The sequence below is a fragment of the Schistocerca gregaria genome, chromosome X (genome assembly GCF_023897955.1).
Source record: "Schistocerca gregaria isolate iqSchGreg1 chromosome X, iqSchGreg1.2, whole genome shotgun sequence".
NCBI lineage: Eukaryota > Metazoa > Arthropoda > Insecta > Orthoptera > Acrididae > Schistocerca > Schistocerca gregaria.
In genome coordinates this window covers 512,425,984-512,448,680 of record NC_064931.1, presented here as the reverse complement: position 1 = coordinate 512,448,680, position 22,697 = coordinate 512,425,984, and the positions used below count along the sequence as shown (strand labels likewise).

The following is a 22,697-nucleotide window of genomic DNA, read 5'->3' as shown; positions in this document are numbered from 1 at the left end:
AGGAAGGGCGCCTTACTTGGTGCATTGTGTCCATCTTGCGATCAGACCTTTCGCCAGCTTATACACCGTTGAACTGCAGTCCTGTCCGCTCTCCATCTCTTGGGCATGACTCTGTTTCTGCATGCGTATTACACCTTGCACTGTGCAGTGACTCTTTCTGCACCGACGGCGACCATGGACCACATGTTACCTAACATCCAGCACGGTAGCCAGTCCGTTGTGGTGGGGCCGCCATGTACCCTGTTGGTTGTATCCCCCTGACAACACAGGGATCGCTCTGCTGATGCCTGCGCCGTTAACTCCCCACGTATGCCAAGGAGTAGATGCCTATCCTCCTGGGGTATCGGGACTCCCGGCAACGGCCATCCTGCCAGGTGGCTCTTGCCGTGGCTGGGTGGCGCCCGTGAGGAGGGCCCTTGGTCGGAGTAGGTGGCATCAGGGCGGATGACCCGCAATGAAGCGTGGTACATCGTCTCTCGCTGGTGGCCAGCCGCCAGCAGTCTCTAAGCGTTCTCGGGCTCAGTTTAACGTTCAGAAGTACGATCCGAAAACGTTCCCCTCCCTGGCCACACCGTGGGAGGAACGTAAGTCTCAGGATGGCAGTAGCAGTTAATCGCCCCGCTTCTTAGTTTGTACGAGGGCTGATGGGGAGTCTTTTCTCTCCACAAAGCCTCAGTTCATCGTCGAGCATTTAGAAGACAAGTTTGGGGACGTGGAGGGCTAGTCAAAAATGCGCTCTGGGTCAGTCCTGATACAAACGGCATCCTCTGCTCAGTCACAACGGTTACTCGCTTGTGACAAGTTGGGGGATGTTGCCGTTACGATCACACCCCATAAGAGTTTAAATATGGTCCAGGGAGTTATTTACCATAGGGATCTTCTTTTGCAGTCTGATGAAGAGCTGCGCGCCAATTTAGAGCGCCGGGGTGTACATTTCGTCCGGCGCTTTCATCGGGGTCCGAAGGAAAATCAGATTGCTACCGGTGCCTTCATCATGGCCTTCGAAGGGGATACCTTACCGGAAAAGGTCAAGGTGATGGTCTGCCGATGTGACGTTAAGCCCTAATATCCCTCCCCCGATGCGGTGCTTTAAGTGCTGGAAGTTCGGCCATACGTCTTCTCGCTGCACTTCCAGCCTCACATGTCGAGATTGCGGACGCCCATCACATCCCAATACTCCATGTGCCCCGCCTCCCCTCTGTGTCAACTGCGGGGAGCACCATTCACCTTGCTCGCCAGACTGCCGAGTTTTCCAGAAAGAGCGTAAAATCATGGAATACAAGACCCTGGACCGACTAACCTATACTGAGGCCACAAGGAAATACGACCGACTCCATCCTGTGAGAATGACATCTTCCTACGCTGCTGCTATAACACCTGTGCTAGCCCCGTCTGTTTCTCCAATTGTGGCCGGATCGACGAGTAGTAAAACTCCTCCTGCCCCCTCGCCAGTGGGGGGCTCTACCCACTGGGTTGCTCCTGCGCCACTTACCTCAGGAGCAACACCATCCCACCCATCGGGGACGTCCGTCCCCACTTCTAAGCCGGAGAAGTGTCCAACTTCTTCGGCTTCTCACGCTCGCAAGGGGTCCCTGGGGTCCCCTCCCTTCCCAGGTTTCCGCCAGCGAGAAGGCTGACGACCGACAGTGGCGTAAGTGCCCGCAATCAGCTGGTCGTAGGGCTTCACGATCCTCCTCCGTCCTGGAGGCTGAATCGGTGAAGCCATCCCAGTCAGTGCGACCCAAGGAACGGCGTGAGAAAACCCAAGAAGAGCTCTCAGCCCAAGGAACTCGCGGTGGCAGCCATCCCACCGCAACCGTCCAGCTCTGCGTCTGAGGATGCGGTGGAGATTCTGGCGTCCACTGAGGACCTCGATCTCGCCGGTCCATCAGACGCCATGGAAAGCACTATCACAGGTGCTAAATCGGAGGCAGCAGGTGACCCAGCGGCGTAATCTCCCTTCCCAGTCCCGACACGCCTTTCTCAGCCATGGACAACACCATCCTCCAGTGTAACTGCAGCGGTTTCTTCCACCATCTAGCTGAGCTCCGCCAACTTATCAGCCTTCACCCTTTTCTCTGCATTCCTCTGCAGGAAACTTGGTTTCTGGCAATGTGAACACCCGCCCTCCGTGGCTATCGGGTTGTTATAAAAACCGGGCAGCTTATGAAAGGGTGTCTGGTGGCGTCTGCATATATGTCCTGAACTCTCTTCACAGCGAGTCTGTACCTCTCCAAACACCTTTCGAGGCCGTCGCTGTTCGGGTGTGGACGCCACAGGCTGTTACCGTCTGCAGTCTTTACCTTCCACCGGATGGTGATGTCGCGCAGCATGTCCTGGCTGCTCTGATAGCCCAATTGCCGCCACCTTTCTTGTTACTGGGCGACTTTAACGCCCATAACCATCTGTGGGGTGGGTCGGTGGCAACAGGTCGAGGCGCCATCGTTGAGCATTTATTGCCGCAGCTCGATCTCTCGATATTAAATGATGGTGCCGTCACACACTTCAGTGTGGCGCATGGCACATACTCCGCCATTGACCTTACGATCTGTAGTCCTAGCCTCTTACCGTCTGTCCAATGGAGAGTGCATGACGACCTTTGTGGTAGTGACCACTTTCCGATCTTTGTCACTACCACAGCGTCAGTCTTCTGGGCGCCCTAGCAGATGGGCTCTGAGTAAGGCTGACCGGGACTTTTTCTCCTCCACTGCCGCTATTGAGCCTCTCTCTAACGATGACATTGATGCAGTGGTTCAATCGGTTCCACCGGCATCGTTACTGCCGCCGAATCTGCTATTCCCCGTTCTTCTGGGTCCCCTCGGCGGCGGACTGTGCCTTGGTGGTCGCTTGAGATAGCTGAAGCGATTAAAGCTCGCCGGCGGGCGCTCCAGCGTCACAAGCGACATCCCTCAGTCGAACACCTTATCGCCTTCAAACGGCTGCGTGCGCGAGCCCGCTGCATTATCCGCCAACGCAAGCAGGAGTGCTGGGAGCGGTATGTGTCCACCATTGGCCTCCATGTCACTCCATCGCAGGTCTGGGCCAAGATTCGCCGCCTTATGGCTATCGGACCCCTGTCAGTGTCCCTGCGCTCTCACTGAATGGAGCAGTTTGTACTGACTCCGACGTCATTACAAACCGCTTGGCAGAGCACTTTGCTCTGAATTCCGCTTCTACCAACTACCCCTCTGGCTTCCGCTCCATTAAAGAGCGGATAGAACGTCGGAGTCTTTCTTTTCGCACCCACCATCCTGAATTGTACAATGTTCCATTCGGTGAGTGGGAATTCCGCAGTGCCCTCGCCGCTTGTCCTGATACCGCTCCTGGCCCAGATAGCATCCACTCTCAGATGCTGAAACACCTTTCAGTGGACTGCCAGCGACGCCTCCTCGACCTTTGCAACCGCATTTGGGTCGAGGGTGAGTTTCCGTCGCAATGGCGGGAAGTCTTGTTGTCCCCATTCTGAAACCGGGGAAGAACCCTTTGGAGGTGGACAGGTACCGTCCCATTAGCCTCACCAACGTTCTTTGCAAGTTGCTTGAACGGATGGTGAGCCGGCACTTGAATTGGGTACTGGAGTCTCAGGGTGGGTTCCGTAAAGGCCGCTCCGCCGCCGACAATCTGGTGAGCCTGGAGTCGGCCATCCGTACTGCCTTTGCCCGCCGTCAGCATCTGGTCGCTGTCTTTTTCGACATGCGGAAGGCGTATGATACGACATGGCGTCATCACATCCTTTCTACGCTTCATGGATGGGGCCTTGAGGGCCTCTGCCGATCTATATCCGCAATTTTCTGTCGTATCGTACCTCCAGCGTGCACGTCGCGGCCTCATATAGTTCCTCCCAAGTCCAGGAGAACGGTGTGCCACAGGGTTCTAAGTGTCTGTCTGTTTTTAATAGCCATTAACAGGCTCGCTGCGGCCGTGGGAAATTCTGTCTCCGCTTCGCTGTATGCTGACGACTTCTGCCTTTACTACAGCTCTATTGGCATTGCAGCTGCTGAATGTCAGCTATAGGGCGCAATCCGCAAGGCGCAGTCTTGGGCTGTAGCGCATGGTTTTCAGCAGCCAAGACCTGCGTTATGCATTTCTGCCGGCGACGCACTGTTCAACCGGAGCCGCGGCTTTATCTTGACGGCGAGCTTCTTTCAGTGGTGGAGTCACGTAGGTTTTTGGGGGTGGTTTTTGATGCCCGGTTGACTTGGCTGCCTCATATTCGGCAGCTTAAACAGGCGTGTTGGCGGCATCTAAATGCTCTGCGATGGTTGAGCCACACCAGGTGGGGCGCCGACCGATCTACTCTCCTACGGCTTTACCAGGCGTTGATCCAGTACCGTCTGGACTATGGGAGTCTGGCTTATGGCTCAGCATCCCCATCTGCGTTGCGGCTGCTGGACCCAATCCTCCACAGCGGGATACGCCTTGCCACTGGTGCCATCCGGACCAGCCCTGTGGACAGCATACTTGTGGAGGCAGGTGTCCCTCCACTGCGGTTACGACGCCAACAATTACTGGCTGCTTATTCTACCCATGTTTTTAGCTCGCCCGGGCATCCAAATTATCGTGTCCTGTTCCCGCAGGCAGTCGTCCGTCTGCCAGAACGACGGCCCCGGTCGGGTTGTCCGATCGCCGTACGCGTCAAACAGCTTCTCTACGGGCTTGGGTGTTTCCCTGTACCACCTCCTTTCCGGGCCCCTCTGCATACACCCCCATGGTGTGTGCCTCGCCCTTGCCTTCGGCTCGACTTGGCACAGGGCCCGAAGGACTCAGTCCCTCCGGTGGCCCTCCGACGCCGCTTTTATTCCATCCTGGCCACGTATCAGGGCTCTGGCGTTGTCTATAACGACGGTTCGATGGTTGCTGGTCGTGTCTGTTATGCTCTGACTCGAGGGGACCACTATGAACAACATTCATTGCCGGCTGGCTGCAGTGTTTACACTGCTGAGCTGGTCGCCATCTTTCGTGCCCTAGAGTATATCAGCTCCTGCTCAGGTGAGTCCTTCGTTATCTGTAGCGATTCCCTGAGCGGTTTACGAGCTCTCGACCAGTGTTTCCCTCGTTCTCGTCTGGTGATGGCTATCCAGGAGTCCCTGCATACTCTTGCCCGTTGCGGCAGATCTGTGGTCTTCGTTTGGACCCCGGGCCATGTTGGGATACCCGGAAATGAAACTGTTGACTGCCTGGCGAAAGAGGCCACTAGTGCACCATCTCTGGAGATTGGCCTCCCGGCGACTGATTTGCGGGCACTATTACGCCGCAAAGTTTTCGATTTATGGGACACTGATTGGCGCAACCTGCCCGTGCCAAACAAACTCCGCCGTATCAAGGAGACGACTACTGTGTGGCGGTCATCCATGCGAGCCAACCGCAGGGAATCAGTCGTCCTTTGTCGGCTCCGCATTGGCCACACCCGACTCACGCACAGTTATTTACTGTGTCGTGAGGATCCCCCTCTTTGTCGTTGTGGGGCGTCCTTGACGGTGGTCCATATTCTGTTGGAGTGCGCCCTTTTAACTGTGCTCAGGCAGACTTTTGCGCTGCCTGATACGCTCTTTGCGCTTTTATCTGACGACTCTTCCATAGCGGACATAGCTCTGCGTTTTATTAGGGCAGGGGGATTTTATCGCTTAATGTGTGTTTTTTTTTGTGTTGGTTCTGGCCTATGGCCTACGATTTGTCTTTTTTTTCATGTGTTTCTCTGTGGTTGGCTTTTCCCTTTTTGTTGGTATGGTCGGCCAACCACCGTCACACTCTGTGTGATTTTAGTTCGTCTTGTCTGGTCTTTGTCTACGTTTCTCTTGTTCTGTGTCGTCTGTGGGTGTTTTTAGGATTTGGAAAAGGGACCGATGACCGTAGCAGTCTGGTCCCTTTAACCTCCACAAACCCACATACGATCTGCAAAGATATTAAGAAAGTGAGAATAAATTTGAATCGTACTTTTCATTGACAGTCAATCAACGTTAATATAGGCCGACTAGAGGGGAGGGGGGGGGGGGGAGGAGGAGGAGCGGCCAACAGATACCGAGGGCCTCGAGATGTGGAGACACCACCACCACCACCACCACCACCACCACCCCCCCCCCCCCCCAGACCAGATTAGTTCTAATCATATCCCAAACAAGGCCAAAATGTGTTTAAGAAGTACAAGACAGTTTCTTGTTAGACGCCCCCGAATTTGAAGCTAACCACAGAACGATTCTACTGTCGCTAACGTACATTTGGCATAAGGACCACGAAGAGAAATTCGGGCTCATACGAAGGCACAGAGACTGTGTTTTACCCGGTCTGTTCACGAGTGGAACAGGAAATAAAACGTCTAGTTGTGGTACAGGGTATCTGTTGTGGTTGGCAGGAGAGCCAACACCGTGTTACTAGATGAGGCCGAAAGGCGCGCGCGATTTAGCTCACGCAGGCTGGCGTGAGGTCTGGAACAGGACAAGGAAATTAGAATTGAGAAAAACGGACGTAGCTGGTGGAATACTTAACTTTAATCCATTAATGACGAACGTCGCCCTTGATGGTACATATTTCACAATATCAATAGTAACTGATAATGGCGCCTTGCTAGGTCGTAGCAAATGACATATTTGAAGGCTATGCTAAACTATCTTCTCGGCAATTGAGAACATAAGTAGGCAGTGAACCATCGCTAGCAAAGTCGGCTGTACAACTGGGGCGAGTGCTAGGAAGTCTCTCTAGACCTGCCGTGTGGTGACGCTCGGTCTGCAATCACTGATAGTGGCGACACGCGGGTCCGACGTATACTAACGGACCGCGGGCGATTTAAAGGCTACCACCTAGCAAGTGTGGTGTCTGGCGGTGACACCACAGTATCCTCCGCATGCCCCATACTGTCGCCTGCGGAGCATGTGTATATCCCCAGTAATCAGCTCACCGCAATTATTCTACATGAAACGTTTTTTGCTACCTATACCATCTACACTGGTATAGAAGAATTAGTTATGTCAATATAGAAGACAACATCGTGGAAGTTCAGAAATCATCCTGAGGTTTTTATATCTGGAAAGACTGCAGAAGATAGGTGAAAAGATATTCAACCGCAGCTGGCAAAAGATGGGCTGGATATTGCGTTTTGTAGGGCTCAAGGTTATGACAGTGCCGCGTCAATGTCAGTTGTACACTGGGGAGGGAAACGAAAAATTTGATAAGCCAATTCAAATGATCTGTCCAGTCACTGTCTGTAATAATTGCTTAAATATTTATAGAGTTCATGCATTCTCATGTGGTCTCCTCCGACATCACCTGCTTTGGAACTGTAGAGAAGCAGTTTTCAATCTTCTCATCTTATACATATATACGGGACTTACTAGTAAGGGAAAAAACTGAAAAAGTTTGAAATGGATGTCGGATAGGCAATGGAGTGGTCAGTACAAGTCAGTTAGTCATAAAATAAAACTTGGAAATAATTGTAAGCACTTTGGAAGATACCCAAGATCCAGCGAAGGCAAACTTTGATCTGCAACAAGTTTTCTCCTTAGAGTTACATGCGATTTCACTTTTCTGACCTTAATCAGCTTTAGGCACACGACACTAAAGATAGTAAATGTAGTCTTACAATAATCCTGAATGAGGTTATAGTGACGGAACAAACTAAAATTATAAGTAAATTTGTTTCTTTTGGCACTAAAAAATTCAGTGGTATGGGCACTTACGTCGACTGACGAGGAAAGTGGAGGGTAAATAAAACAATGCCGAGTTAACTAGCTCATGACGTCGGATTACCGATTGAGGACGTAGTTCGTTGATCAGTCTTTGAATGCATAGACTGCTTTGTATAAGAATTATCACAAAGATACACGGTCTTCAAGGAAATCACAAAAATTTTCCAAATGTTTGAAACAAAATTGATATATACTTGAAGCTTTGATGGCCCACTGGTTGTAGCACTGGAGAATGTGGTAGAAATTTACGACGAGATTGATAAGAAGCTGATGCTGCAAGAAATATCAAGGTATCGTCGCCATCTAAATCTACATGATGACTGTAATTTACAGTTAAGTGCCTTATAGAGGATTCATCGAACCATCTTCAAGCTATTTCTCTACCGTTCCACTTTCGAACAGCGCGCAGGATAAACGAACACTTAAATCTTTCCGTAGAAGTTCTGATTTGTCTTATTTTATTGTGATGATCATTTCTCCCTCTGTAGGTGCGCGCCAACACAATATTTTCACACTATGAGGAGTAAGTTAGTGACTGAAGTTTCATGAGAAGATCATACGGCAGCGAGAAACGCCTTTGTTTTAATGACTGCCACCCCATTTCGTGTATCATATTCTTGGCACTCTCTCCCTTATTTCGCGATAATACAAAACGTGCTGCCCCTCTGTGAACTTTTTCAGTGTGCTCCGTTAATTCTACTCCACACCGCACAGCAGTGCTCCAAAAAATGGGCGGACAAGCTTATATAAGCAGTCTCTTTAGTAGACCTGTCAAATTTGTAAGTGTTCTGACAAGAAATCGCAGTGTTTGCTTTCCTCAAATCAGCATCTGTGAGAGCCTTCCAATTTAAGTTCTTAGTAATTGTAAACCCTAGGTATTTAGTTGATTTTACAGCCTTGAGATTTGTATGATTTGTCGTGTACTGACATTTAGCGAATTCTTTTTAAGTGTTCATATGGATGACTTCGCACTTTCCAATTTCCAAAATTTAGAGTCAGTTTCCATTTTTTGCACCATACAAATATCTTGTCTAAATAATTTTGCAATTCGTTTTGATCATCTGAGGGCTTTATATGATGGTAAATGACAGCACTATCAGCAAACAATGCAAGAGGACGGGAGAGATGAGAGCCTACACAGAAGCATACCGACAATCCTTCTTTCCACGTACAATACGAGACTGGAATAGAAGGGAGAACCGATAGAGGTACTCAGGGTACCCTCCGCCATACACCGTCAGGTGGCTTGCGGAGTATGGATGTAGATGTAGATTGTCTTCTAAATCGTTTATGTAGATCAGGAACAACAGACAGCCTATCACACGCCCTTGGAGGAACGTCAGATATTACTTCTATTTCATTCGACGACATTTCGTCGGTTATTAGAGCTGTGAACTTTCTGACAGGAAATCATGAATGCAGTCATACGACTGTGATGATACCCTATAGGCACGCAATTTAATGAGAAGTCACTTGTAAGGAACTGTGTCAAAAGCCATCTGGAAATCTAAAAATATAGAATCAGTTTTATGTCCCCTGTCGATAGCCCTCATTACTTTGCGATAGTAAAGGGCTAGTTGTATTTCAAGGGAGCGATATTTTCTGTATCCTTGTTGGCGATTTGTCAATAAATCGGTTTCTTCGAAGTCATGCTTAATTTTCGAGCACAGTACTTATATATTCCAAAATCCTACTGCAAATCGTTGTTAGTTATATGGCTCTGTAATTCTGATATTACTACTGTTTTTGGGTACGGATCTTTCTACGAGTGAGTGGTTGTACATAATTTCTGACGAAGGAAATTCCCCATCGTACCCACCTCACATTTAGTCGTAAAATGGTCCAGTAGATAGCCCGTCAAAATGTACAGTTCATAATTTTGTGGGGAAAAAATGGGGCACGAGGAGGCTTTCAACATGGATCTTCCCCTTCGCAGTCCAACACCGTGACCACATAACCACGACGCTGTCTACTCCGTTTTCTTTTTTGAAGGAATTTCGGAAAACTGTGTTCAGTAGCTTCGCTTCAGTGGCCCTGTCGTCAGTAACATCACCAGTTATCGCGCTCTGAAGGTATTGATTGCGTCTGCCACTGGTGTACTTTATATACGATCAGATTTCTTCGGGTTTTCTGCCAGAGTTCGAGACGGAGTTTTGTTGTAGAAACTATTGAAAGCATGTCACATTGAAGTTCGCGCTAAATTTCGAGCTTCTGTAAAACTTCGTCAGTCTTAGAGATTTTGCATTCTTTTAAATTTAGCGTGCTTTTTTCGTTGCAGTAGTGTTCTGATCTGTTTTGTTTACCATGGTGGATCACCATCATCTCTTATTAATTTATTTGGTGTGTGTATATATCTCTCAGTTGTCGTCGGTACTATTTCTTTGGATTTAGACTTGATCCGGTCTACGATTACATAGATTGGGAGGAGTGGTGACTGTCAAGAAGATGTCAAGCGAAATTTTATCCGCTTTTTGAAATAGATTTTGCATTAACTCTTGGTGGGTTTGGATGTTACGGTATTCAGTCTAGCTACAATGACGTTGTGGTCACTAACCTCTGTATCTGTCATGATGCTCGATATTTGCTCAAGATCATTTGTTGCTAAGAAGTCAAGGTTGTTTTCGCAACCATTTACACTTCGAGTGTAATTAGTTGTTGGAAATTTTCTGCGAAGGATTTCAGTAAGATTTCGGACGAAGTATTATGCATACCACCGCCTTTATAAATTTTTGCCAAAATATCGAAGGTACTTTGAAGTCAGCACCAACTCTAAATTGTATGAGCCGGATATCTATTTGAAATGACACCCATTTTTCTTTGAACTGATCAGAAACTGTATCGTCTGAGTCACGGCGGGGTGATCGATAAAAGGAAACAATTATTAATTTATTTCGGTTGCCAAGTACAACCTCTACCAATACTAACTCACAGGAGGTAGTTACTTCAATTTCAGTACAAGGTAAACTACTTCTAATAGCAATAAACACTCCATTACCAACTGTATTTAATCTGTCCCTTTCCGAACACGGGTAGGTCTTTTGTAACAATTTCGGCTGAACTTATTCTCGGCTTTAGCCAGCCGTCCGTATCTATAACTATTTGAGATTCAGTTCTTTCATTTAGAGCTTGGAGCTCTGGTTCTTTCTCAACACAGCAACGACGGTTTACAACTACGATATTGATTGTTCCTACGTGCAGTTGATACGAGTGTGGATGTTGCTGTTAGATCCTTCAATTTATAATTACGTGGATGCTTTCGTGAATCATTACCCTGTGTATCACGTACAGTACAGTCCTCCTTGTCCATTTGTGTCTTAGTCGCATCATTACAGAGGTTTTTCTAAACTGAAACTAATGAAAAATTATGTGCGCTCTATGATGAATCAGGAACGTCTAGCCGATCTGCCCATTTTAACAAGTGAGAGAAAAGTTTCAAATGAAATGGATTTCAATAACTTCATTGACAATTCCAGTAAAAATAAAGGCACGAAAACAAGTGCTATGATAATAATAATAATAACAAATTCAAATAATCACATGACAGCCAATACAGATTAAGCGTGGAATATACCAAGAAGACTCATTAAGTCATATTACTGGAACATACCAACACAAAATCACACATTTGCTATACATGGATGATCTACAACTACTGGCAGCAACAAATCAACGACTCAACCAATTACTAAAGATAACAGAAGTATTCAGCAATGATATAAATATTGCTTTTGGTACAGACAAATGTAAGAAAAATAGCATAGTCAAGGGAAAACACACTAAACAAGATGATTATGTATTGGATAACCACAGCAATTGCATATAAACGATGGAAAAAACAGATGCCTATAAATATCTAGGATACAGACAAAAAATAGGAATAGATAATACAAATATTAAAGAAGAACTAAAAGAAAAATATAGACAAAGACTAACAAAAATACTGAAAACAGAATTGACCGCAAGAAACAAGAAAAAGCTATAAATACGTATACCATACCAATATTGATCTATTCATTTGGAGTAACACAGAACTAGAAGTACTCAATACACTTACACGATCACAGTGCCACAAATATAGAATACACCACATACATTCTGCAACAGAAAGATGCACATTAAGCGGAAAGGAAGAAGGTAGGGGATTTATCGACATAAAGAACCTACATTATGAACAGGTAGACAATTTAAGAAAATTCTTTATAGAACGAGTAGAAACTAGCAGAATACACAAAGCAATCACTCATATAAATACACCGGCTACACCATTGCAATTGCATAACCACTTCTACAACCCTTTAGATCACATAACATCAACAGATACAAAGAAAGTCAATTGCAAAAAAGAAAACACTACATGGCAAGCACCCGTATCATCTAAAACAGCCACACATCAATCAATACGCATCCAACACATGGCTAAGAAAAGGCAATATATACAGTGAGACGAAAGGATTCATGATTGCAATAAAGGATCAAACAATAAACACCAGATATTGTAGCAAGCATATTATTAAAGATCCCAATACCATAACAGATAAATGCAGACTTTGCAAACAAGTAGAAACAGTAGGTCACATCACAAGCAGATTTACAATACTAGCAAATACAGAATACCCCAGAAGACATGACAATGTAGCAAATATAATACATGAACAACTTGCCATACAACATAAACTAATAAAACAACACATTCCCACATACAAGTATGCACTGCAAAACGTACTGGAGAATGATGAATGCAAATTATACTGGAACAGAACCATTATAACATATAAAACACCACCACATAACAAACCTGACATACCCACCAATAAAAAGAAGAAATTAACCAACTAATCGCAATATCCATACCCAATACAACAAATATGCAGAAGAAAACAGGAGAAAAAAATTGAAAAATACATGCAACTGGCTGAGGAGGTCAAGGACATGTGGCATCGGGATAAATTGACGTTATATCAATTATACTATCAACTACAGGAGTCATACCACACAATATCCACCAGTACATCAACGCAATACAGCTACATCCAAACGTATATATACAATTACAGAAATCTGTAATTATTGATACGTGTTCAATTACCCGAAAGTTCCTGAATGCAATGTAACACATACCGTACAGTTAAAAGGAAGTCACGCTTGATCAAGGTCCGCGCCATTTTCCATTTTTAACCAGACATAACGCCTGAGAAAGGAAAGAAATAATAATAATCTCGCACTAAGGTTACGAAACTAAACAATATAATAATTGTACAAACTCTGTTTCGAGGCATAAAAAATAAAAGATAATTTTCTTATTCTATTCTTCATTATTTCCTTGCATTCTACCTGATGGTTGCTGTGGTAAATGCTGATTCGTATTCCAACTTTCTCACCTGAATCTTTAACTTTAAATGTGTATTACAATTACTAGAGCCTAGAGTACACACATTATAAATACTTGATTTTTTTGTCAGCCATTACATACTCTTTTTTTACAAACTGTGCACTACAAATACATCAGTTTCTAAGCAGACCGGGAGTCTCATCTACTTTAGTCGGCTTAGGTCGCCACTGAATATTGAACATCCGTTAGTAACATTGACTAAACTAAAAAAACAAAAAATTGATAAATCCGTTGTTGAATGCTCGGAGTTCAATACTACTAATACTACTACTACTTCTCTAGTGCGTCAGAGGGAATGCAGACATGTCTATACAGACGTAAAAATGGCCTAAAGCAGTGTGTTGAAAATGGTTGCCTTTCTGTTTCAGGTGTGCACTGATGGGTGACAAGCGCCTTCGTGTCATCGGCAGCACTGAAGTACATCTCTCATCGGACCGACTGGGTTCCTGACCATCCAAGCTCGCGTAATTGGCAGCACCTCCCCACCACCCGATCTCTCTGGGGGCACAAATATCGTAAGTTAATGAATTGTGTTAGCGTTTTTTGCAGAAAGACGCTGCGCCGCGGTATTCATTGCTTCAACTTTTGTGTAGCTATGTTATTCATTTGTTTATTGCGTCTCATATCATCTTCTCATGACACAGAAGTGGAACGATAATTGACTTGCATATGCATCCCAGTGATTTCGTTCTTTCTCTCTTAAGCGAGTCAAACAAACGATCCGCTTTAGCAGTCTGCAGATATATACTTCAGTAGAAAGTTCACGGCATTCGACTTCCGGTTCACTCCCTCCTTGCCATTTGTCGAAGCCTGTCTGCTTGTATAGTAGGCAGCTCGAGAATGCTTGTGATGGGTAAGGTGAGAGCGGGGAAACATTCGCCCCCTCCCTCCTTACTTAGGTCTGTGGTATTGTCGCCCTAGAAACTTAATATTGCCTTACTATAGTTAAATTCTTTTATCTTGGCGGTTCGCGCATGCCCGCCCAGACGCGGGGGATTGCTGCGTTGCCTGTTGTACGCGCCAAGAGAAGCAGCGCCATAGTATAGTTCGCAAACTTACGTTTAGGGGGGAGCGCGCAGTTTATGAAGTAAAGCCACCACGGCCGCATTAACCCTTTCGCTGCTACAGAGACGTGCTCCCCGCATTCCGCGATATGCGCGATTTTGTCATCATTGCACTGTTCGCCTGTGCAGACACATGGTGTTTCGACTGCTTTGACACACTTTATCATTCGATTTCACAAAAACTATTTGGCCCAAAAATTTTATTTTTACACATCATCTTGACTGATACCTTTCCCCCATAAATGACTTAATTTTGTTTCGATGTTCAACGCAGTTATTGTGCAGCATTAGATGTAGTAAACCAGTACACGAAATTTTTAAGAGTTTGCAGTGGTAAAACTGCGTAGCGTATACTTTCCATATGGTCGATTTTAGTTGCCACTAGAAATTTCAAAAAACTGCATTCAAACGATTAAAATTCGTGAAGTACGACACTTCGATATTGTTTTTAAAAGAAAGGAAATATTTAGCACCGATCAACGTTAGAAATCAGAACCTTTCGCTCGGCAGACTCTCCTATACCCATTACGCTAACGCAGCTCGCTGGTTAATAGGACTTTAAAATAGTACACAAAAGACCGACAAACACTGTTGGTATGACTATGAATTACTCACGTATCGTCGAAGTACAACAGGAAATAAGCAATTACTGCTGTTCTTTATTGCGAAAAAGCGGTTAGTGAGAATGATACAAACACCTTTCCTTGCTATCGCTTTAATTAGGAAGCTTATTGCTTGTTTGTTTTAATTATTTAATAGAATATGGAGTATTTGGTATAAAGAATGCTTTCTCCAAACTTTCTATAAAAGAAAGTCTGCTATCAAGACATTGCTTTTGTTCAATTACGTTATTTATAACTGAACGTTTCTAAAACTGAAGACACTCGTCCGTGCTCTGCACTGCAGTCGAGCTGTGGCAACGTCGTTCTCTGTTCATTGGCTGACTGTGTTTTGTGACGTCAGATTCGCAGAACGAACCTAAACTCGGCCGCCAACATATATGACGCGCACTTTAGTAGACTTGCCTGCCAGGTTTTTTGCGTTGTTTCGGACCAGAAGCCTGTAACACTGGCGATGTTTTAACTGAATAAAACGAAAAGTATATTGTGACGTAAAACGCATTTCAGTAATTGTATGACTAAGACCAGCGTTAATGAACTACTTACACGACGGCTACCGTGAAACGTGGACTGTCGGCAAAAATGAATTGAAATCTATTGAAGCGTTTTGGGGTATGGTACGGCAGATGCCTGTTAAAATAAATATGCCTGTTAAAATAAATTTAGCCGGCCAGTGTGGCCGAGCGGTTCTAGGCGCTTCAGTCTGGAACCGCGCGACCACTACGTCGCAGGTTCAAATCCTGCCTCGGGCATGGATGTGTCCATAGTGCTCAGAGCCGTGAATTGGTCACATACTACGACAAAACCAGGCACGTCCGAAAGAATAGTCTCCACGCATTCATATAATTGAGTCGCCTCGATGGGCTCTGAATCCACTACCTTCAGTACGGATGCACAGTCACGTTTGACGTCCTGTGGGAATCTCAAAATAGCGAGTACTGAGAACATGGACGGGAACTGCGGATAGGTGGTGCTAGGCGGAAATGTGATTCGGCCGAGGGGCGTACCGAGACAGTCCGCGCAATTGCCACACACACATTCTCCGGGTGGCGCATTGGTTACTGAACTGCCAAGTAAGCAGGAGATCTCGGATTCGAATGCTGGTCCGGCACACGTTTTCACTTGATGCCGCTGACTCCCGATGCAGCTGACATCATGAGTCCCTTCCGTTCCTTTTCCTATCTCCTCCATCTAACTTCAGTTGTATAATGTGTGTCACAGCTGCGGATTCCGCTTGGTGTGTCTCTTTTTTCAGACATCTCCGAAAGATCAGACCCAACGCGTTCCTATAATTATCTGTATTTGCTTCCCAGTTGTTCACTGCTATATTTTGTGGAGTATATTTACTCTTGAGCCAAGGACGTGCGACCGCATTGTGCCAAGTATCGTTGTCACAAATCACAGTGGAGCAACGAAATGAAAATTTATAAATAAAGTGTTTGGCACTCTCCAAAATCTCTTGAAGAAGAGCAAAGTGTGTCCCGCACACCTTGCCTCGTGGAGGGGGAAAAAAAACCTACTCGTCGACCCCCGCCGCGACTTTATTGAATTCAAAGCGCGAACGATTCTTTTGTGGGTGGGGGGAATAAAGCGTGACGACACTTGGTGTTATTGTTACGAACCTGCCACAAAACAAGATCGAGAAATTAATGTGAAGTGTGAAAGCTTTCACCACATAACCGACAGTCAAACCAATGTGACGCGCGAGTTGATCATAATCTTAAAAAAGACTTGGACAATTTTACATGGTTGTATGAAATTCTGTGCGTTGCACTTGGTGGGCAAGGGGCGGGGCGAGACTGTGTAGAACACCTGAAACATTAAAGCCACCATCTTAAATAAAGATTTTGCTCCCGTGGGGTTCCACAGCCTCTTAAGCCTTTAATAAAAGAATAAACTGTCCGTTGTAGTCTTTATTGTGCTGTATTAAAATCGTGCTATTAGCTAATTTCGGACATGATCCGTTGTCAAACACATTTGCAATGTCATCTATTACATATGGTGTGATGAGCACGATAAGTAATACATGACGTAGCAAATATGCTTGATAATGGCTAAGGGCCAAAATTAGCTAATAGCACGATTTTGATAAAATACAATACAGCCGACAATGGACAATGTATTCTTTTACTAACCATTTTGTCGAAACTTTTTTAACTGAAATTATTTAAGAGAAACTGCGACCCCATCTGAACTCCTGGCCATAGAATGGGTGCTAAGATATGACATAGCCATCACAGCTAATCGTATCTTAATAATCACGGAATAGCTGCCCCACATGTTAACACTGACATCAGTTGCTAAGGACAAAGGGAGTTATTACTCCCTAGATATGAAAAAATACTCCTTGCCGTAACACCACCATCGAGGTATCGTTCTCCAGGTATTCGCAAAATCAAAACCTTCCATGATTTTGCCACAGGGTATTGTCATTCATTACTCCAAATCAATCGTTTGCGGTCGTCCACTGTGTAGTGGCGTCGCTTTTACATCACCGTAAGCGTCGCTTTGCACTGACTACTGAAATGTTACGTATGAGGAGGTATTCGTTGTACCCTATTCTTTGTAACTCCATACGTGCAGTCATTATAGTAGCTAAACTGCTGGTAGCACATTCGAACTCATGGATGATTCCTTCCGTTGATTACATGCGATTTTTCTTTATAACCACCCTCTGCAGTGCTCAGTCTTAGTTGTTTGGCAGTAAGTGAGGTCTGCCTGGTCTTATTTTAGCAGTGGTTGTTCCGTGATGTTCCCACTTTTCAGTCGCGTTAACAGCAGCCGACATGGGCAGCTTTAAAACGATTGAGCGACAAAAGAAGTGCGAAAAAGTTGATGAATACAGCAATGTAAAACACTTGGGAATGAAGTAAATGGGAAGTGTAGGGAATCCAAGGCGAGTAGAGGGACAAAAGAGTTCTACGCCATTTTATCAAACTAATTATGGAAATTAATTACATTGATAAATTAATTACCCCCCACTCTCTGATGAGATCATTAGTATTCCCCAACTGGCATGTTCCTCTCAGGGAACTCCCCCCCCCCCCCCTCCCCTTCGCTCCTGTGATGTAATCCAAGACGGTGACAAGGGGAAAAATGGCGGGAAATTCGCTCTGTCTGTGTCGAGCTGCTGGACTGGAAGGACCTCACGATGGTTGGCTAATATAGCATGCATAAGGCATTGGTTAAACATTTTGTTTAAGAATATCGTTTATTTCTGAAGTTGCAATACACCTCAAAATTGACGTTGGTGCTTAAACTATTTAGATGATGTTAAACAATTGTGTTATTTTCTTTTATTCCGATAACGAAAGGAACCACATAATTACACTGTCATAGACCGCGCTAAACTTATCTGAAAACCTATATCACGCGCTCCATCCTTCGGAGTTGTGGCCATTAGAAGAAGCTGTGTGCTGGGCTTGCGGCAACGGCCAGGATGCAACACACAGCAGCTGCAAGGCTGCGGTAAGAAGTTCGTGGTGGGCTGTAAATACCCCAGTGTCCCTCGTCTCCGGTGCGCTTTCTTTCTTTGTGGCATGTCATGTGCGGCCGGCAGACCAAACCAGGCAGCATTCCGCCCTGGGACACTTCGCGCACTTGCATTCTGAGGAACACCACCACACCTGAAAAGACTCTAAAAAGATTGCGGCGGGTTGTGGCACACTTGTGAAACCCCCAAGTCTTCATCCAACTTTCCTCCCTGAGACACTTATCGTGCTTTTGTGACGATCCAATCCGTAGTAGTAGTCACGGCTAGATGTCAGAGGTCATTGAAACACTACACGTCCGTCGTGTTCGTGTCCTGATTTCTACACACGAAGCCCCTCATATGTCGCCAGCGCCAATGCTTAGTTCATTGAAAACTACGGCCGCGACTGCAGCCACAGTCATTGATGTGCATGTATGCCAGAGTGTACCACCCCGGCCACGGAGTGCATCCGAGTAAGATTGGAGCGGTAGGAATTTGGAAGTTACCAATATGTCCAGCGCCAACATTTTGCAGTGATCTATATTGAATCGCTTAGTTATCCACAGAGAACACGTGCAACCCAGGGGATTGCAGAGGCAGCCCGACGCATACTGAGTATTAGTTAGCTATTTAGCTATCCAAAGGGCACCTCCACTGGGACCAGCCCCTGCAGCTGAGAGCTATATCCGACTGGCTGGTTGGTCGGAACTTTTCTTCGTATCTCCATTCACGAGAGCCTTCGGCCAGAAATGCCCATCCGTTTCGGCCACAGGCTACCTGTGCCACGTTCCCCCATACGTCAAACAGAGTCATCCTACGAAACCAGCCCCATATTTATCACTGTAATTACAATTAAATATTACGATTGCAGACCCAATCTGATATTTAAAAAAAAAGGGAGTATCGGAAATACCTTCTCCTGATAGCTGTGGCTCTGGAAATATCAGTATCTATATACCTCCTATCACTCGACATAATTTTCCACACAGAATCCTTCACTCCCCTTACGATTATCACTGCATTGATATCGCTATCTCCCACATCAAATCCATACAGCCTTATGAATGGGCAAAGTCATTTTCTTTGCACATGTCAGAACAATGACCGCAGTAGCTTTACACCCAACACAAACTTTGTAAGTCTGCTGTTCACAGCGAATCCATCACACATCCCCTACTAAGTATCATACTTCGCCAATAACTGAATGCTGCTGGCACCAAACAATATTGAGCGAAAATCGGCAGTGGATGGACATGCCTCATTTGTTTCTCTTACTAGTGGTACCAGTGTGTCTCAGGAACAGAGATGTAGTTTTCTGATAAGTGCTCGTATGTTAAAAACACGATCACGACCATTTTACTGTCACCCTAGATAAAAAGAGAAGTTAGCTCTCGTAGGGAAGCATATAGGTACTCTCTTTTCATTCTCTTTGTTTGTGAGTGCAACAGAAAATGGAATGACTAATGTGGTGCGTAATTTCACACATAAAGTGCAGTGGTTATATATTTGTCTATTTCCTAGTCGTGTCATGCATTTACCATTGATGATAATGATTTTACAGTACTGATGCAAGCGTAGTATAATTTCCCTGAACCGCAATCTTGTGTGACATTGTCCTGCTCATTGGTCACAACTAGCAGTGTGGCACGACCGGAATGAATGGGCATTTCCGGATTACTCCACGGGCTGCTGCTGGGCTGTCCCAAACCAGTCAGGTTCGGTGTGAGTGTCCTATTGACGTACGGATGTGTTTCCGCAATATCTATGGTCTGCGACATTCAACCATGACAACAGAATGTATCGATTTACAAAGTGCTCAGTCCATAAATCAAGTGTTCAAACTGTAGTGATTCTAAGTCGGTGACAGGGAATTGAGAGATACTGCAAACTCTGTGTACACACATGCATGACAGCAGTAGTGTGTGGAAGAGACTGTGTTCTGTTCAACAAGTGTAGCATGGTATGCAATTCTGCAAGTGAGACATCGTGGCTGTGCTTGCCAACACCTTCTTACTACTGACCCCAGGCACCAGAACAATACTTCAGAAATGATAGCACAGTTAATTTACGCAAAATGCTTCAACCTCAGTCTGTTGGGAGCTCAATCATGCATAAACCACACGTTTCTTCATAACTGTTATATCACCACAACACCCCCATATCTACTGTGTAACGATACGCAGTGCTGACCACCTCAACATGCATGCATCTGGAGAGATCTTGTGCTGTTAGATGGGTGCCATTAGTAAGATTGGTGCGGAACAGTCTCTGCTGAACAGCAGTTGGAGACTCATCTCGCTGTGTTCCTTCATGAGATGTGGATTGTAGCGGTCTGGTCAGTTGCAAATTAAATCGAGGACAGTGTTACATGGAGGGTTGGTCAAAGACCATGCAGGGGAGAACTTTCAATATCCAATTTTATCCTATGAATGCGAGAACATTTGGTGAATCCACGCACATAGGGAAAGATGGCCAGTCATAATCGTAAATTCAGCACTATGATGGAAGTGCTAGGAATATGTATATAACCTAACTGCATTGGTACAGGACACTGTCTAGTTTGGTGTATGTTCAAGAATTAACAGTGAATGGACGTACCGCACATTAATCTATCTACATTCACAGTCTAGTATACGGTACTCACAAAGTACGGGAGGGGTGGTTTAGTGATGTTACAGAAACTGGAAACCATCCGGCCGTGTCTTTGACATTGAAATTACAGAAACCCTGGTAAAATGACTAAAAGTGACCACACTATAATTTGTGGTACTTATTACAGCACATTGTCTCATACCATTGGTGTCTTTTCCATTTGATCTGTTTGCTGGTACGTTGTTGATTACTACATAATGACTGACTGTCAGACATCACAGTTTGAGATGGAGAGAGTCTTGAGATGACCAGCACCAACACAGTGATTGCATGCATAACTGCAATATGTGGAATCAATCTGCTACCCCATCACTGTGGAAGATGAGATTAATTGTAGAGGTCACCACCTTCGGACAACTGTTCAGAAATGCATTACAATGCCACAAGGTCTTCCAGTTTCCTTATGTTGTGATGTCTTCCACATTTTGGTCAATGGGAAACACCACCTCTATCTTTTATTTCAACCATCCTGTGTGTTGTGTGAGCAGCAGCATAGTTTACACCATGCTATTTCCAGCCTTCTTTCGGAGTTAATTGATTGAAACTTGTTAAGGTCTGTTTAGTACCTGGTACAGCCCCCGAAGTCATGGTAGAAAAACAATGTGTGGCTCTTAACAGATCTGTAGTCGTTGTGTTACAGCAAAAGGCAATGTATCAAACAACAACACAAGATCCGCCTCCTTGAGACTGATAGACGATACGGTCTTCCTCCAGTACAGGCAACACAATTTTACACAGGTCCGTGGAAGTGACTTCAACCACTGGTCAGTTACTCCATTGGAACAATGCATGTATATTTAATGGGATCACAACATATGCACACACACACACACACACACACACAGAGAGAGAGAGAGAGAGAGAGAGAGAGAGAGAGAGAGAGAGAGAGAGAGAGAGAGAGAGAGAGAGAGAATATGCTCTCAACGAAGACTCTATGACCATTGCTGTGTCTTATTTCTAGTGTGGTTATCATAGGAACACAATAAAGGAGATTAGAATATGTACTGAGTGATATTTATATACCGTCATTCGATATCAATGAATTGTAGGTGTTATGCTACTGAATTTCTGTGTAGAGTTCGTAGATACTCCGCTTGGTTGCGAATTTCCTCTTATATGTTAGAATAAAATTTTTCTCGTTGTGATAGCTCTCCATCGCTGGCCGCTGTGCCGAGCGGTACAAGGCGCTTAAGCCAGGAACCGCGCGGCCGCTACGGTCGTAGGTTCGAATCCTGCCTCGGGCATGGATGTGTGTGATGTCCTTAGGTTAGTTAGGTTAACTAGTTCTAAGTCTAGGGGACTGATGACGGTGGATGTGAAGTCCCATAGTGCTAAGAACCATTTAACTTTTTTTTTTTTTTTTTTTTTTTTTTTTTTTTTTTTTTTTTTTTAAGCTCTCCATCTGTCAGCCTTCGAACTAACGGAACAGTGCTGTTGGAACGTGATGAGATTTTTGGGAGATTTAGCAGGGGTCTGTAACTTGGTGGCAGACATTTCTTTCTCGTTGGAATCAGGTTGATTCAATTGCTATATATTGGAGGGTGGAGAATGTGGGTGATACTCTGAAGAAAGTGGGGTTGAGAGGTGAGCTCTGTACCGTTTCTTCTAAGTATTGTGGTTAAACATAGTACAATCTCCCACATATGTCTCACCAAGTGACTGCAATGAGAAAACTAGGGGTTAATATGAAGGTTTTCTACAGAGATACAATCAGCAGCAAAAATAAATGACAACACTCTTCCGCGAGTTTTGTGTGCATATAAATGAATGGACTGACATCTTAATAGCTAGACTAAATTTACATTTACATCTTTGTGCTTA

The 22,697-nt window shown here is 45.1% G+C and overlaps 1 long non-coding RNA gene across 3 annotated transcripts in view; it reads left to right on the top strand.

The window, feature by feature from the left end:
* LOC126297685 (uncharacterized) overlaps positions 1-22,697 on the top strand; it is a 193,158-nt gene that overhangs the window by 132,372 nt on the left and 38,089 nt on the right. For all 3 annotated transcript variants that reach the window (XR_007552563.1, XR_007552562.1, XR_007552564.1), the window contains exon 3: positions 13,437-13,583. This is a non-coding gene — a long non-coding RNA (uncharacterized LOC126297685). The remainder of the gene's footprint in view (positions 1-13,436; positions 13,584-22,697) is intronic.